Genomic DNA, 15302 nt, shown 5'->3' on the forward strand with positions numbered 1-15302 from the left:
GTGATGCCAATAGCTTATAATATATATTAAGAATAAAATGTTTTGATATTTCATTTGAATGCCATAGTTACTTATTTCAGGTGGACCCAAAGCCAGGTAGGAAGGGGTTACCAACATCAGGGTGTTCCTTCTCCCAAGGGAGAGGAGGAAACCCCCAGCAACAGCATCACAAACCTCCCAGCAAGAGAGCCAGGACGCTGATGGCTCCCTGTGAGCCCCAGGCTGTGGCTGCGAGCTGTGGGACATGAGGAAGCCTTTGAAGGGCCGGGACAGCACAGAGAGTGCCGGGGCTGTTTCTGTGCTGAGTTCTCACTGCACTGCTGGGGCTCTTCAGCATCAACTCATCCCAGGGGTGTGTGACTGGCACAAGTGCTGCGGGGCTGACACCATCGCTGTGTGTCAGTGCAGTTCCTGCACATACTCATAGCCCACATGCATGGCATTTTATCAGGCACTTCCCTTTTCTTCTTGATATTAATGAATTTAAAGGGCTCAATGGTGATTTATTTGATTGAGACATTTTATCATAACCGTACTAAAGTAAGAGGTTGGCACTAAATTTTAAATCAATGTTATAATTAGAGAATGCATTCCCAAATGAAGTCAATGAATATCTATGATTCTCATGACTGCACAGAAATTTGAGTTGCCTGCCATTTATGTAAATATAAAAGAGATTTTCCAAATCTTCTTAGCATTTATCAACGTTTACCAATCTTTTCATTTTGACCTATTGTGCTCTTTAAGACCAAAATGGAAAAGCCCTCTGAACAAAAAAACAAAAGACAAAAAACAACAACAACAACAACAACAAAAACAAAAACAAAAAAAAACCCCTTTAGAATACATGAGATCTAAATTCTAAGTAAAACATATCACTTCTTTATTTATCCTTTTCTGACTGTGCTGTGACCTATTCAAAGGCATCATGTAAATGTCTTTACATGTGCATTTAGTGCACAGTGCCACCCTTTCATACTATGAAGAAACATGACTCTGTCAAGGAAATAGCTGAACAGTTCATGAATCTGAAGAACAATTGGCCAGATTTTCCTTTATCTCTTCCATCTCAATATTTTTGCCCTTTTATAAGAAGCCAGGCCTTTTCTCTCCCCGCTCAGTGGCTGGGCTCATTTCTCTATCACCTGTCTGCCGGCACATTTCCATGGATTTGGCACTCCTCGCCTCTGGAACCTGGCTCTAGCTGGGTTTGGGGCCCAGCCTGGCTATTTGTGACTTGCAAGCAGCATGTGTTTCTCTTGGCATTTTCTGGGAAGAGCTGAGTGCAGCACTGGGAACGTTCTCCAAAGAAACCTCAGCCCTCTGCCACGTGCTGCTTCCACAGAGCAAATCCCAGGGTGCCACATGACCGTCGGAGTTTTCATCGGACAAAACGCTTCAAAGGCGACCCACACAGTGTCCTGACACTGAAAGGGAATGAGGGCTGGCCTTTGTTCCACCCTCCAGAGAAAGGCAGGCACAGGGATGGGTGGCTGCCCCTCAAACCACGTCTGTCAGTGGCGTCCTGACCCGGAGCGTTTACCCCAACTCCCCTTCCATGGGGCTTCCCCAGCAAAAGCCAGGATCAGCTTCTCTCACACTGTGTTCTGGACTTGTGGGCTTGGAGGGCTGACCCCACACACGGTGAATGGGGTTTAACCAATGAGATACCAGTTCCATGGGATCTCAGGGGCTGCATTTACACACCCTCGCTGTCAGTGCTGGCCAGCGACTCTGTGCTCAGCTCACCTCAACGGAGATGTGTCCCTGTGCCAGGAACACACCTGGAAAAGTGGGCAGTGTGGCTCCACATCATGTGAATATCAGCTGCTCTAATTAATGGTAGGCCTGGAAAGATGGATCCATGATCTTGGACATCTTTTCCAACCTTGATGATCCTACAGGTCTGTGACTGTTAAGATGCCATTTTGTCCATGTTGCAGAGAACATAACCAAACACAACAAAAACCAGAGGAGGTTTCACACCAGTTCAGCCTGATATTTTATGCTGTATGCCTGCAAGCAACTTGAGACATTTTAATATATCTTGCAACCTTCTATTTTAAGCTCGTAGCACCTAAAATATTTTCCAAAAATGGCCCAGTGCAATCTTGTTATCACACAATCATCCAAGTTAAGGAATATATTTTTGAAAAGTAGCTCATTACAAAGCCCTTTATTGCATTCTGGTGTTGTCAAGGATACCAGTATTTATGGCAAATGCCTTCCATAAGCAAGCCCTGACTGCTGTAACAGGAAATAGTCAGAGACCGAGTTATATTTCTGTAATTTGCTCCTATGATAAACAGAATATCAGTTTGAGCACCAGAAGGTTTTGTAACCATACCATCTACACCAGATTCCAGCTGATTTTGAGATCCATCTTGCTTTCAGTGGTCTCTGAGTTCTACCTAGCAGCTGAAGGAAAATGCTCTGTTACAAACAAAAACTGGTGTGTGAGAAGAGCACATTGATTGCTGGCAAATATTAAGGCTTCAATTCCTAATGAGAGAGGTGGTACTGGTGACCAATATTCTGCTTCATGTGTCCTCACAACTTATCTGGTGGAAGTCTGACTGTCCAAGGGAAGTTTCCTTACTTGTCAACCAAATATGCCAATGTCCAACAGCTATCAGCAAAACTTCATCCAGCTATGAAATATTGGGAATTTCCCAATGCTTTTTTGGGGGGAATTGGCTATAATTCTGACTGCAGCCATCTCAGTTCTCAGAATCCAGTGCAGCTTAACCATAACAGGCACCACAAACCTGTGGAAGAGCATCTAAGTCATCAAGCAGCAGCTGGAGCCAGGGGGGAATTTCCCTGGAATCCCAGAATGACTCCCCATGGTCAGAGGAGCCAAAGCTGCAAGGTGGGCACTGCTGAGACATGCCAGCAGCCAGCAGTGACCAACAGGTGGGACACAAGGGGAGGCTGTGTGTGCTTTCCCTGCAGCCAGTGCTCACTGCCTTCTCTCCCCTGCACTGGATCTGCATCGGTGTGAGCCCAGCTGGGCACTGAGGGAACTGAAAATCAGCTGGGAAACACAGGAGTGAGCGTGGCCCTCTGCTGCAAGGACACAGCCACAGCCCAGGGCAGGAGGGGCCTCAGAAGGTACAGCTTTCTGTGGGAAGTGGGGGGAGCCTTGCTGAGATTCCCTGGAGCCCTGTCCAGCTGCAACTTGGGAAGCCCAGCAAGGGGGACTCTGCCACACCTTGGGGACGTTGCTCCAGCAAAGGCTTGTTCCTACCGTAAGAATTGCTTTTTTCTCTTGACACAAAACCCCTCCCAGTGCTACCTGTGCTGTTGCTCCTTGTCTTCTCCACGTGGCTCTTTGTGAGCAGAGATGCTCTGTCCCCTTTGTATCTCTGCTCTAAATGCTGGAATCATGTGATGAACCTCGTGTTCACCAGAGAGAAAAGACCCAACTGTTCCAGTTTTCCTTCACAGCACAGGTCCTCCAGCCCTCTGATCATCTCTGTCCCTCCGTTGGACACTCTCCAGTCTGTAAGAGCAGCAGGGGAGAACAAAGCACTGCAGGGAGAGCCGATTTCAGTGGAACCACCATCCAATTTCAGTGGAACCACAAACTTGCACTCAGTGGATGTGACCTTGGTTGTTGCTGGAACAGGTCAGGAGACATTTGGAGGAAACAAGAATGGAAATGGAAAAGGAGTAATAAAAATAAATGCAATACTTTTCTTAAAATTATGAAAATATATTAAAATTATTAAAATATGTTTCTAGAGAAATGTAAATAATAAAATAATAAAAGGAAATGGAAATTAAAAAGAGAGAGGAAGAAAATTATCCCTAATGATACTTTTCTCCCAAGAGTTTCTGGCAGCGGATCACTGTTACAGCTGGCACCAGAGAAACAGGAGCAATTACTTCTGCAGTGAGGACTTTATCTATTGTGCCCACTCTGTCCTCCACTGCTCAGGCTCCATTCAGGCTCAGCAGGCTCACTCAGTTTTCCTTCTTTCCAAAAGAAGCTGATGACACTGTTTGGTTATCAGTTTCCCTTGGACAAAGCAGGAGAAGGTTCTTCCTGACTGACCTGCATGGGAAGGGACCTGTTCCATAAATGCACAATGCCAGAGGACCTCCACCACTCCCTGTAGCTGTGTCACAGTGTAAGATGCAGTTCTGCTGCAAAGTTTGGACAATTGCTCACAAACTAATGACCTCTCTTCATCACTGCTTCAATATGAACATAATTTATGCTAGTCTTATAGAAACAATTTAATGGGAAAAGCAGTTTAAACTGCTTCTGTACTCTCAACTTAGTTGTTTTCTTACCAAAACATCAGAGACTCAGCCCTTTTTAAAATAATAGCAAACACAGAAAGGGTTATGCATATTCATAATTTTCCTTAGAAAAAGTGCGGTTATGCACACTGTTTCTGAAAACTCACTATTTCATTAGCATTCATGAAGTGCAGGCGCAGAGTCCCACGCTGGCCCCACTGAGGAAGGCTCCATATCTTCCTCAGTGGTCTCCTGATGAAGGCTGGAGGTCTTCATCGCTCTGCCCTTTCCACGTTTCTCCTCTAGGCATGCGCAGTCTCTTGTTAGCTGCTTCAATGATTTCCTCATTGTTCTTAGCAAGCTCTGTCCTTCTTTTTGCAAGTTCTGTGCTATATTTCTTGCCAAGTTTCATCTTGTGTCTCTAGCTTGTGACTAATTTTTGCTAGCTTCTGTGTTGGTTACAATGTATCTGAGTCTTGCCCGAATATGTGCCTAGGCACAGTGCTTTTAACCCTTTCAAATATTCAGAGGACAGAAAATCTAGGACTGATTTTGTTGCTTAGCATTTTAAATATAATACATTTTGATTAAAAAAAAAATTAGTAAAACTTAAATTACTATAGCACAAATTGAATATCCTTAAATAGAGCTTATTACAATTTAAACAAATACAACTTTTGCTTGGGAAAGTGAACCCAGTTAGAGGGCTGAGGAAGTTAGGTCTGAGCAGCAGGCCTCAGCCAAAGTTGACTTATAAGATGAACCCTGGGCATTATGGGACTAACACCATCATTATTATTTGTGCTAGCTGTTTAACACCAAACAAGTGCTTCAGAAACTTATACACATAACCCTGTGTGGGTATCTGCAAGACATGTATAATTTTAAGAAATCTTCCCAATTGATATGAATAGAGGCTTGTTCATATGGTATTTTGGGGGAAATCCTTCCAGACAAGGCCTGGGCTCTGGCCAAGCCCCTGCCTCTGAGGTCAGGAAGTGTGCCGTCAGATACAGGTGTTCCTGTGCTAAAGATGTAATCAAGTCACTTTGACTTGGTGATTTGGGCCTTTAAAAGCTGGACCCACTTTCAGGGTAAATTTGGAGACCTCAGCTACAGGTGGACACACCATGTAGGATTTTCCCAGCTGCTGGGAAGAGTGCTCTCTGCGAAATGGGGCTCCACAGCAGCTGTGGACTCTGGATGATGGTAAAGTGTTCAGGGCATTGGTGTTGGATCTTTTTCAATCACTGTCCTGTCTCTCATATAGTAACGAGATCACCTTGCTTGTTTTTGCTTGTCACTAAAGCCAAGCACACATTTTTATTGAATGTATTATTTTACTTTTCTGTTGCCTTAATAGTCCTAGTAAAATATGACTTTTCTTTCCATTGGTGTCTGTGTCCTTTAAAACACCCCTGTCAATTGACAGAACAAGGGCCTAAGCCCTACTGGGATCAACATTTCTTAGACTTGTTGGAGTTGCCTGAGCAATGGTTTGTGCCCTTCATGTTTTTCAACAATAGCCCGAGTCTGTAGAAAAGGGCAACCTAAGCAAATATCTTGAGTTTCCTGAAAAGAACATTTTTGGACAGCAAGCAGCATTCTCACAGAACTAGCAGGGTAAAAATCCCAGCAAATTGAAGACACCTTGATGAATAGATTAGTGAGGATATGGGTCAGGTTTGCCTGAGATGGCAATGTTGCCTTTTTCCCAACCTGGAAATGAAGGTAGAGATAATTTTGGTAAGGAGGTAATATAAATGTAGATCTTTATTTGAAGGTTTTCAGGGGCAGTTATGGAAACTCTCATCCCTCCAGGGATGAGTACGTATCTGTACCTACGTATTTGTAGATTTTAGGAAATTAGCATAATTGATAAAAAACACCAATGAGGAGAACAAGTGGTGATGCAGTTCCCCCCCCCAGGTGAAGTTCTTTCCCTGGAGTTCCCCCGCCTTGGCACTGGCTGTACTTTGTCCATTAAAATGTATCTCAAAGAGTTGTTCTTGTCTCCCAGGAAGAACCAAGATGGCACTGGGGCTTGGAACTCTGGAATTTGTTTTGTCTTTCTGCGAAGGGCCTTGGAAAAGTATTGGGAAAACTGGTCACTAATACAGTAGGCTACAGAGCTACAAATACATGTGCAAAGAATATATAAAACATAGAAAAATGGCAAAACCCAAACAGCATCAGCAAGATCTTGGGCATGAACACATAGATCCAGATGGTCTTCTCAGCCCTATTTCTGTGTATTTCTGAGAACCAAAGGAATCCTGCTGGAGCCTGTGGGGAGATGGGTTTGGGAGGTACAAGTTCATTCATTTTTTTCTCCTTGGGGCAGCTCCTGTTCCTAAGGTCAGCTGAGCCTGTCTCCAGCCTGATGCCTCTGATTGCTGCAGCAAAACAATTCATGGCAGGCAGAAGACACTGACACTTCCAGGGACATGGCTTTCTCCAGTGCTAGCTGTGAGTGGGAGTCAGAGTAAAAACTTCAGAAACCACAACTCCATTGAAAGATTTCCTTCCTTTTCATTCTGTAAATAAGCTCTGTATCCACTTCTGAATTGTCAGTTGTTTGTTGAGTTTGGAATTGGATAAGGGTCTCCTTCCTTCACAAACTCCAGCCCAAACTGCCTTTGGAACATGGCCCACTGGCAGTTTTTGCCCAGCCATGGTACTTCTGGATAAGAAAGCAAGGGCAATGATATTTGCAGCCAAAAGCCAACAAAGCCTGGGACAGCCAAAGCAACCTGTGGAGATCCAGGCCTCCAGCTGTTACTAGAAATCAGCAAAGTTCCAGCCAAATGGTTCTGTGTCACTAAGTGCAATCTCTTTTCCTGGATCAGAGCCTTGCTCAACTGAAAAAGCAGAAAGATCAGCACGGATGTTCCCAAAGGTCCATGACATTGTTTTTGTTCTTCTCATCTGGCTTAAGTTTGCAACTAAAAAACAAAACAAACAAACAAACAAAAAAAACCAAAAGGACCCCTCTTAATCCTATTAAAATACTGTAGTCCTCATTTAAAACAGACAGGTATGAAATAACTTTGAGAGACAGAGATTAAAATGGCTTGTGAATATTTTTTAAGAATGAGGAAAATGACCCAAAATGTGTTTTTAATAACATTTTAAAATATACTACATAAAAAATAACAACTGCTATAAGTAAGAATTAAAAAAATAAGTGCTTTGGTATACAAGTAACTAGGAACACAGAAACGCAAAAATATCAATGCGTATTTTCATAAAGATACGAAATTACAGACAAAAGTCACTGATGGTGGAGACAGGAATGTGACATACACATACACTGAATTAATGCAGCAACAGCCACTGCTTATTGAATGGCTGTGGGAAATGGATTTGTAAAGAATTCTCAAAATCTGACAGAATGATCACAGTCTTGTACATCTGTATGCAAACACTGAGATAAGGTGTGCTGACTTAGAAAGGCCATGGAATAGAGATGACATTGTTGAGAGAATGAGATTGAACTAGAAACATGATTCAAAAAGTTTCAAAACACGGCCCTGCAAAAAGACTAGATATTTTGGAGAATTAGAACTACGAAAGATGCATTGTAGCAGGACCATGTAGGGAAAAATAGAGGTCATTGTTGTTAGAACAAAAGATGCCCTCTTTTATAGGGGCTTCAAACTTCCCAGTCTTACATAGCTGATTGGACAAGGGTCTTAGCTCCACCAGCTCACTGGCCAATGATATGGATGCATTCGTGGTTCAAAGGGATTGGCTGAAGTCCCCTGTTTGAGCTTGAATCCAGGCTATCAGTAACACACCTGGAGACTTGTTTGCTTCTACTATCCAATGGATTAGGCTGGCTGAGTTGCTGTCTGTTGTGCCATATTATCTGTGCAGCTTTAGACCACCTATAGCTGTCACAACCAAAAACTACATACACTGAACTACAATACAAAGGTTAGTACTTTAATTACTCCTTTTTTTACTGTATTTTAGTTAGGTCTTTTTACATTGCTGGAGATTTTTTCTTCTGAAGAGAAGCTAGGATATTGCTCAAGAAAACTGTCACATCTGATAATTAAATTCCCTGATTTCTTCTGGTGCTGGGTAAGACACTCAGGCTGAAAGACCTGACTGATGGCAAAGAACTAGTTCTGTGTGGTCTGAAAAGATGTGTTGACTGCAGACCTAGTGCCAGTTCTGTTCCCTGTCAGATTGGAAGGCGTGTTGATTGAAGACACGGTAGGAGCTCTGTTTTGTATCATATGGGAGGATACACCCACTGATGATCCAGTATTGGTTCTGGTTGGTGTCAGATTGATGAATGTGTTCGCTGATGACCCAATGCCTGTTCTCCTTGGTGTCACACTGGAGAGTATGTCGGTTGCAGACATTCTGTACATTCTGCCAAGTGCCCCATGGGTGGACAAACCAACTGATGATCCAAAACTTGTACTTAGGTTTTGGCTCATTGGTGGACATAGTGGACAGTCTGGTGTCACCATGGAGGGTATGTTGGCTGCAGACCCAGTGTATGTTCTGCCAAGTGGCCCATGGGTGGATACACCAACTGATGATCCAAAACTTGTGCTTAGGTTTTGGATCATTGGTGGACATAGTGGACAGTCTGGTGTCACCATGGAGGGTATGTTGGCTGCAGACAAACAGTAACTTCTGCCAGATATCCCATGGGAGTATATGTCCATTGATGATCCAAAACCTGTTCTGTCTGATGCCACACTGGAGAGTGTGTTGATTGCAGACACAGTGTACGTTCTCTTGGGTCTCACATTGGAGGACATTTCCTTTGATGGCTCAGTATTGGTTCTGGTTGGTGTCAGGTTGATGAATGTGTCCACTGATGACCCAGTGCCTGTTATCACACTGGAATCTACGTTGGTTACAGTTACAGTTTTGTAGGGTGTCACAGTGGATGTTGTGTCGGTTCCAGAGACAGTACAGGTACCGAGTTTAAGCTCTCCCTGGTGTGCTGGAATAAAAAAAATAAAAAACAAATCAAGAGAAAATCTACATTTTCTGTAAAATACCTCTCACAAGAGTATGTATGTGAAGTACTTACAACTGTTTTGTTCTTAAGTGCTTATTTGAAACATGTGGCACCTGATTATAGATACTAATCTTTAATAGACAAAGGACATTAGTACAAGTATCCTGGGCTCAGAAGGGTTGCAAAACAATAGCACTTTATTTGAAGTGCTACAAAATACTTACAGAGATCTTTTATCCCTCATCATTATAATTCCAAGGCTGTGTTTTTTAATCAAGTAAACAAATTTATTCTACAATCTCCCTGCCACTGTTATTGGGGAACACTTGCCCTGTTTGCCACAGAACAAGGGCAATAAGAAGGGACTTATTTATTTTTGGATATATTTCACCATTAATTGAAATCAACATTTACTATTCTTCAAATATTAGGCAGGCATATTGTTGCAGGCAACATTTTAATTAAATTACTGTAATATTCAAGTATGTTACAATAGTCTGACAAGTTAAAAGTTCACAAAACTAGAATACTGAGGATCAAAGAATTTTTGCATAGAAAGGCACTTTCTTTACCAAGTAGCGTGTGTGGGGTTGAACTAATGTGGTTTTGAACACTTTGTCCTAAGTTACATAATGTGATTTATAATACAAGTTTCATATCGTTATTATTTTAAACTGCATGGTTTATAATATTTGGTTACAACTATTACTTGTGTAAGCAAAGCCACATGACGAGGAATGTATTTGTACTGAGATACCTGTATTCCTTGCCTAAGTAGTAATGTTGGCAAGTGATGCTCAGTTGATCAAAATCAGGTAAGAATTGCTAATACTCCTGTAAAAAAGTAGTTTCTGGGAGACATCACTGCTCAGTGTATTCAGCATTATAGACACTTCCAGAGAAGTAAACACTGTCAGTAGGCTTTTCTGGTTTTACCTGTACTGATAATCTCCATTCTTTCATGTCTGCCATATCTCAGTAGCTGGGAAATTCTCTTTTGTGGCCTATCTGTGTTGGTTTTGTATGGGTTAATTTTTGGTCAGGAGGGAAGACAGAAGCCATGAAAGTGATGTTTCTGTGAGGAGCTGCTAAAAGCTTCCTCTGTGCCAGGCAAAACCAATCACTGTCTCCCTCTGAGAACAGGCACACTTCTAAGTCAACTAGAAAAGCTTGTAATGCCTCTATGATAATTTATTTATGAAAGACAAAACCTTGGGAACTCTCTTTTTCTTCCTTGGAGGGGTGGGTAGGTGCAAGGGTCTTCATGGTCCAGGGCTGGCCATGTGGCCAGGACAGCCCAGACAAGATTGGCACACCTGGGGTAGCACCATGTGGCCGCAGCTATCTCAGCATGGCTCACAATGGACTTTATTTGCTTAGCTGCTTTTAGCCAGCCATGCTGCCAACACAAGGGCCAACAGCAGCAGCAGCAGATTTTTTTTTCCCTTTTTGGTGCACCCCATGAAGAGAGGCACTGAGTGGAGCCGGCAGCCGGCACGTCCCGCATGGTGCCGGCAGGAACCATGAGATCAGCTGTGAGGGGCATGGCAAACCTGGAAATGATCAACCTTTCAACACTGCAGAAGTCTATAAAACTTTTCAATTGATAGAACTTGAGAACAGATGAACTTACAAACACTTATTCTCTCCCAAGTCAGAGAAAAGGAAAAGGTGAAGACATGCAAGGAGAACAAAATGGCGACACTAAGGTCAGTGCAAAAGGGAGAGGAGGATGTGCTCTGGGCCTCAGAGCTGAAATTCTCCTGCAAGCTGTGGTGAGGACTGTAACACAACAATCTATTTCCCTGTAATTCATTAAGTGCATGGGGGAATAGAGAAATTTAATTAAATTTAAATCACCTGTAGCCTGTGAGAAAAAGGTATTCATCCTGGAACATGTGGATGCTGAGAAGCTGCAATCGGGTGAAAGACTTGAAAGAGAGAGAGAAGCTTCCAGAGACAGAAGAAAATGACCTTTGCTTTTGTACTAGAACAGCTCTCATCCTTAAAACAAAACCCCATTAACCAAATGGCCCATGAAAAAAACAGTTGTGGGAAGACTTCTTTGCCTGTGGGAGTGACTCGTTGTCATAGGTTAAGAAGGGAATTTTTTGGGAGGTTGTGGTCAAACCAATCAGTGCTTGGATTTGAATTTTGGCACCTGGTTTGGCCACTGAAGGTATGGACCGCCTCTGAGAACACAGGGGGATAAATGCAAGAACTCCCAGGAGAACTCCCTTGGTCCCGGTCAGTGAAGGAGGTCAGAGCTCTCCTCCCCTGGTGAGGTAGGCAGGAGCCTTGGGCAGAGGAGGGGGGTGAAGGCTCTGAAAGATGGAAGGGTGGAAGAGCCCTGAGAAGCATCGGGGCCCCCCCTGCCCCCCCACACCCCTGGGAGAGAGATAGAGAGCCAGTGCCTGTGCTGCCTTGAAATTCGATATCATGGTCTGGCAGCAAGGCCAGCCAGAAGGAGAAGTGGGGGGTGCGGTGAGAGAAGGTGCCCAGCTGCTGTGGGAGTTCTGGGCAGACAAAGGCGAAGATTTTAGCCCCTTTCTAGAATAATGGAAACCTTACAAATACTGATCCTCCTGAATCTGAATGAGGAGAGAGAGATGAAGCAGTGGGTAAGTGTGATGAAAGTGAGTACAAGTGAGAGATGTTAAAAGAGGTGAGAAGAGTCCTAGGTGGGAGGAGATGATGGACTGGCCTTGGGCTGGACTCTTGTATGGCCATGGACAGACCCATGTTTTTCCTGTGATCCAGAGACTGTATTTAGGGGGAGGCAATGCCTTGAAGCTAAAGAGTGCAGTGAAGCAGTGGCATGAACAGAGACAGCTGAGGAGGGTGTGGGATGCCCTCTGTCTCTAGTGAAGAGGAAAATTTCTGTTCATGAGGCCCCTTGGCCCCAGGAAGTGAAATTTGGGGGGGACTGGTATTCCCAAAGCTGAGAGACTGCTGTTTTTGTTGGAACTGGTCGGGGCATCCTTAAATGGGGAACCCTAAAAGCAGTCCTGGTCCATGTGCAGTGGTGGGAGCACTGGACATGGAGGGAAGAAGTCACGAGGGCAGATGGAAACACAAGAGGTTTCAGTTGTGTTTCTGGGGGAAGCCTATGGTGCAAGGGGGGGACTCCCTGATGGACTTGAGGGTTGATTATTTCAGGGGTGATGATGGACTCAAAAGTTGATTATCTGAGAGATGGTGATGGTGTGGAAATCTATGGTGTTATTTCATGCTATGGAGGAAAAAGGGGGAGGAGGAGAAATGTATTTGGAGGGTTTTCATTCTTAGTTTTGTGTCTGTTCCTTTTTAGATGTTGTAGTTAATAAAGTTTGTTTCCTTTATTCCTGAGTTGGAGCCTGTTTTGCTCTGTTCCTGATCACATCTCAGAGAAGCCGCTAGGGAAAGTGTATTTTCATGGGAGCACTGGCATTGTGCCAGCCTCAAACCATGACACTCGTGCTGCAGCAAATTTGGGTGGGGCTGCTGCTCGTGAAAATTAGAATCACATTGGAAAAGTTCACAGAGAACTGTCTCCCATGGGAAAGACCCCATGGCATAGCAAAAGAGACACCTCTTCCTAAGCAGACTGAAGAAAGATTTTTAGAAGTGACAAACTGACTAAAAGCCCCATGTTTTGTCTCCCTGTGTTGTTGGTCAGAAGGAAAGAAGGGCTGTGAAGGGAAAAGTGGTTTTAGTTCTCATTATTCTTTTTCACTAATAGATTTTAATAGATTTGTTTTTATATATTTAAAAGTTTTGAGCCTGTTTTGCCCTTAAAGTGTTTAACTTCTAATCCTTATCTCACCCCATGAGCTTTTTAATTGTTCTTTCCTCCTCCTCTGCTCATCTGTGGCAGAGGAGAATAAAGTAAAGGATTCTTTGTAGGTGTGCTGGCTTTTAGCCAATGTCAAACCCGTGACACTATCAGATTTTACTTTACTTACTGTCATTGTAAGGACATTCACATGTTTCAAAACAAATAAACCACCCAGTACTAACAGCACTAAGAAAAAGTTACAATTATTTGAGGTTCACTGAATTCTGTCCTACACTATTTCCAAGAAAAAAATGCAAGGCAGAGGATGACAAGAAAAAAACCCAGTCTGAGTCTACAACTTAGAGAAAGTAAAGTTTAAAAAGCAAGGAAATACAAAGAACTGCAATGGTTGTGGTTGCAAGGAAAGCCTATTACAAAAACATTAATGGTTTAAAACAGAAAAAAAAAAAAGGAAAAAGCCTTTGGTAAAAAAAAAATTAGTAATTAAAGAAAAAAATAAAAAACCAAACACCCACCCACCAACACTCCCCAAAACCAAAAAAATCCAACCCACCAAAAAACCAAACACAACCAAAATTAAAAATAAACAAGCAAATGGGGACCACTAGAAAAAAAGGAACTACAACAAATTACAAAAATTTTAATACATGTCTTAGCTTTCACCATCCTCTTACTCTTCTGAAAAATGTCTCAGAACATTTCTGTTTGCACTAGTTTTAATGCTTCCCTTACATTTAAGTGTTGTATTTGCCTCCACAAGCTGTGCAGCATGAAGGAGATGTGGACTAGGACCCACATCCAAGAGTGTAATTGCTTGAAAAGCAGACAGACTCACCATCAGGAGCAGGAGTAGGAGCAGGAGGTCTACCAGCTTCTTGGGGTGAAATGTGAGGCTGAAAAATAACTGTTCAGTAAAAGTAAGTTTTAGTAAGCAAGGAAATGCACAGAATAGAAATAGTTATGTCTGCAAGGAAAGGCTATTACAGAAAGTTAATGGTTTATAAGAGATAGAAAGAAAAAATCCATTGGTTAAAAAAAAATAAAAAAGAAAGAAAGCCAGCAATTAAGTAAAAAAAGAAAAAAAATCAAAAATCAAACAGCCACACACATGGCTCAACCACTCCCCAAAACCAAAAAATACCAAGGAATCAAGCAATCAAACCCAAACTAAAATTAAAAAAACCCCACAAGGAAATAGGCACCAATAATAAAAAACATTAGAGTAATAATTTTAATCCATGTGTTAGCTTCGACCATCCCCTTTCTCTTCCAAAAAAAGTCTCAGAACATTTCTCTTAGCACTAGTTTTAATGCTCCCATTGCTACTGTTTGCCTACAGAAGCTGTTCAGCATGAAGGGAGATGCTGTCTGAGAATCCACATCCAAGTGACTGTAATTGCTTGAAAAGCACACTTACCATCAGGAACACGAGCACCAGCAGCAGGAGCAGCAGCAGGAGCAGGAGGAGGAGGGGGAGGAGGAGGAGGTGGTGGAGGAGGAGGTGGTGGAGGAGGAGGTGTTGAACAACCTGCTTCAGATTCAGTGTGGGCACGTGCAGATTCTGTTTGGGGACAGTGAATTGTAAAAAGCAAGGAAATGCACAATACTGGAATGGTTGTGGTTGCAAGGAAAGGCTGTTAGAAAATGTTAATGGTTTTGAGCAGAAAGAAAGGGAAAAGCCTTTGTTAAAAAGGCAAGGCAGAAGGAAGTGGTGGAAGGAAGTGGAAGGATAGTAATTTTAAAAAAACCTCATTAACCAAATACACCCTCACCTGCCAGCACCTCTTCCCAAAACCAATAGAAATCCAACCAAGCAAGGAACAAATTCAAACTAGAACCACATAGCCCGCAATCAAATAGGGACCAATACAAAAAAAACCCAGTAGTCATTTTAATCCCAGTGTTAACTTTCGCCACCCTCTTTCTCTTCTGAAAAATGTCTCTGAACGTTTCTGTTTGCACTAATTTCATTGCTTCATTATGATATGTTTGTTGTATTTGCCTACAGATCCTGTGCAGAATGAAGGAAGATGCTGTTTGGGAACCCCCATCCAAGTGACTGTCATTGCTTGAAAATCACACTTACCATCAGGAGCAGGAGTAAGAGGCTCAACAGCAGCTTCGGGTTCAATGTGAACCCTTGCAGATTGTCTTCCTGTTCTTAATGCTTCAATTCTGTCAGCTGCCAGTGAGTAGAGATCCATAAAACATCTAAGCACGTGCTTTAAATAAAAGTAAAAGGGATCATTAGGGCCAGGCAAGCTACACTTAAATTCCAAATAG

Source organism: Passer montanus, unplaced genomic scaffold, assembly GCF_014805655.1.
Source record: "Passer montanus isolate IOZ18808 unplaced genomic scaffold, ASM1480565v1 scaffold363, whole genome shotgun sequence".
In the NCBI taxonomy this organism is placed as follows: domain Eukaryota; kingdom Metazoa; phylum Chordata; class Aves; order Passeriformes; family Passeridae; genus Passer; species Passer montanus.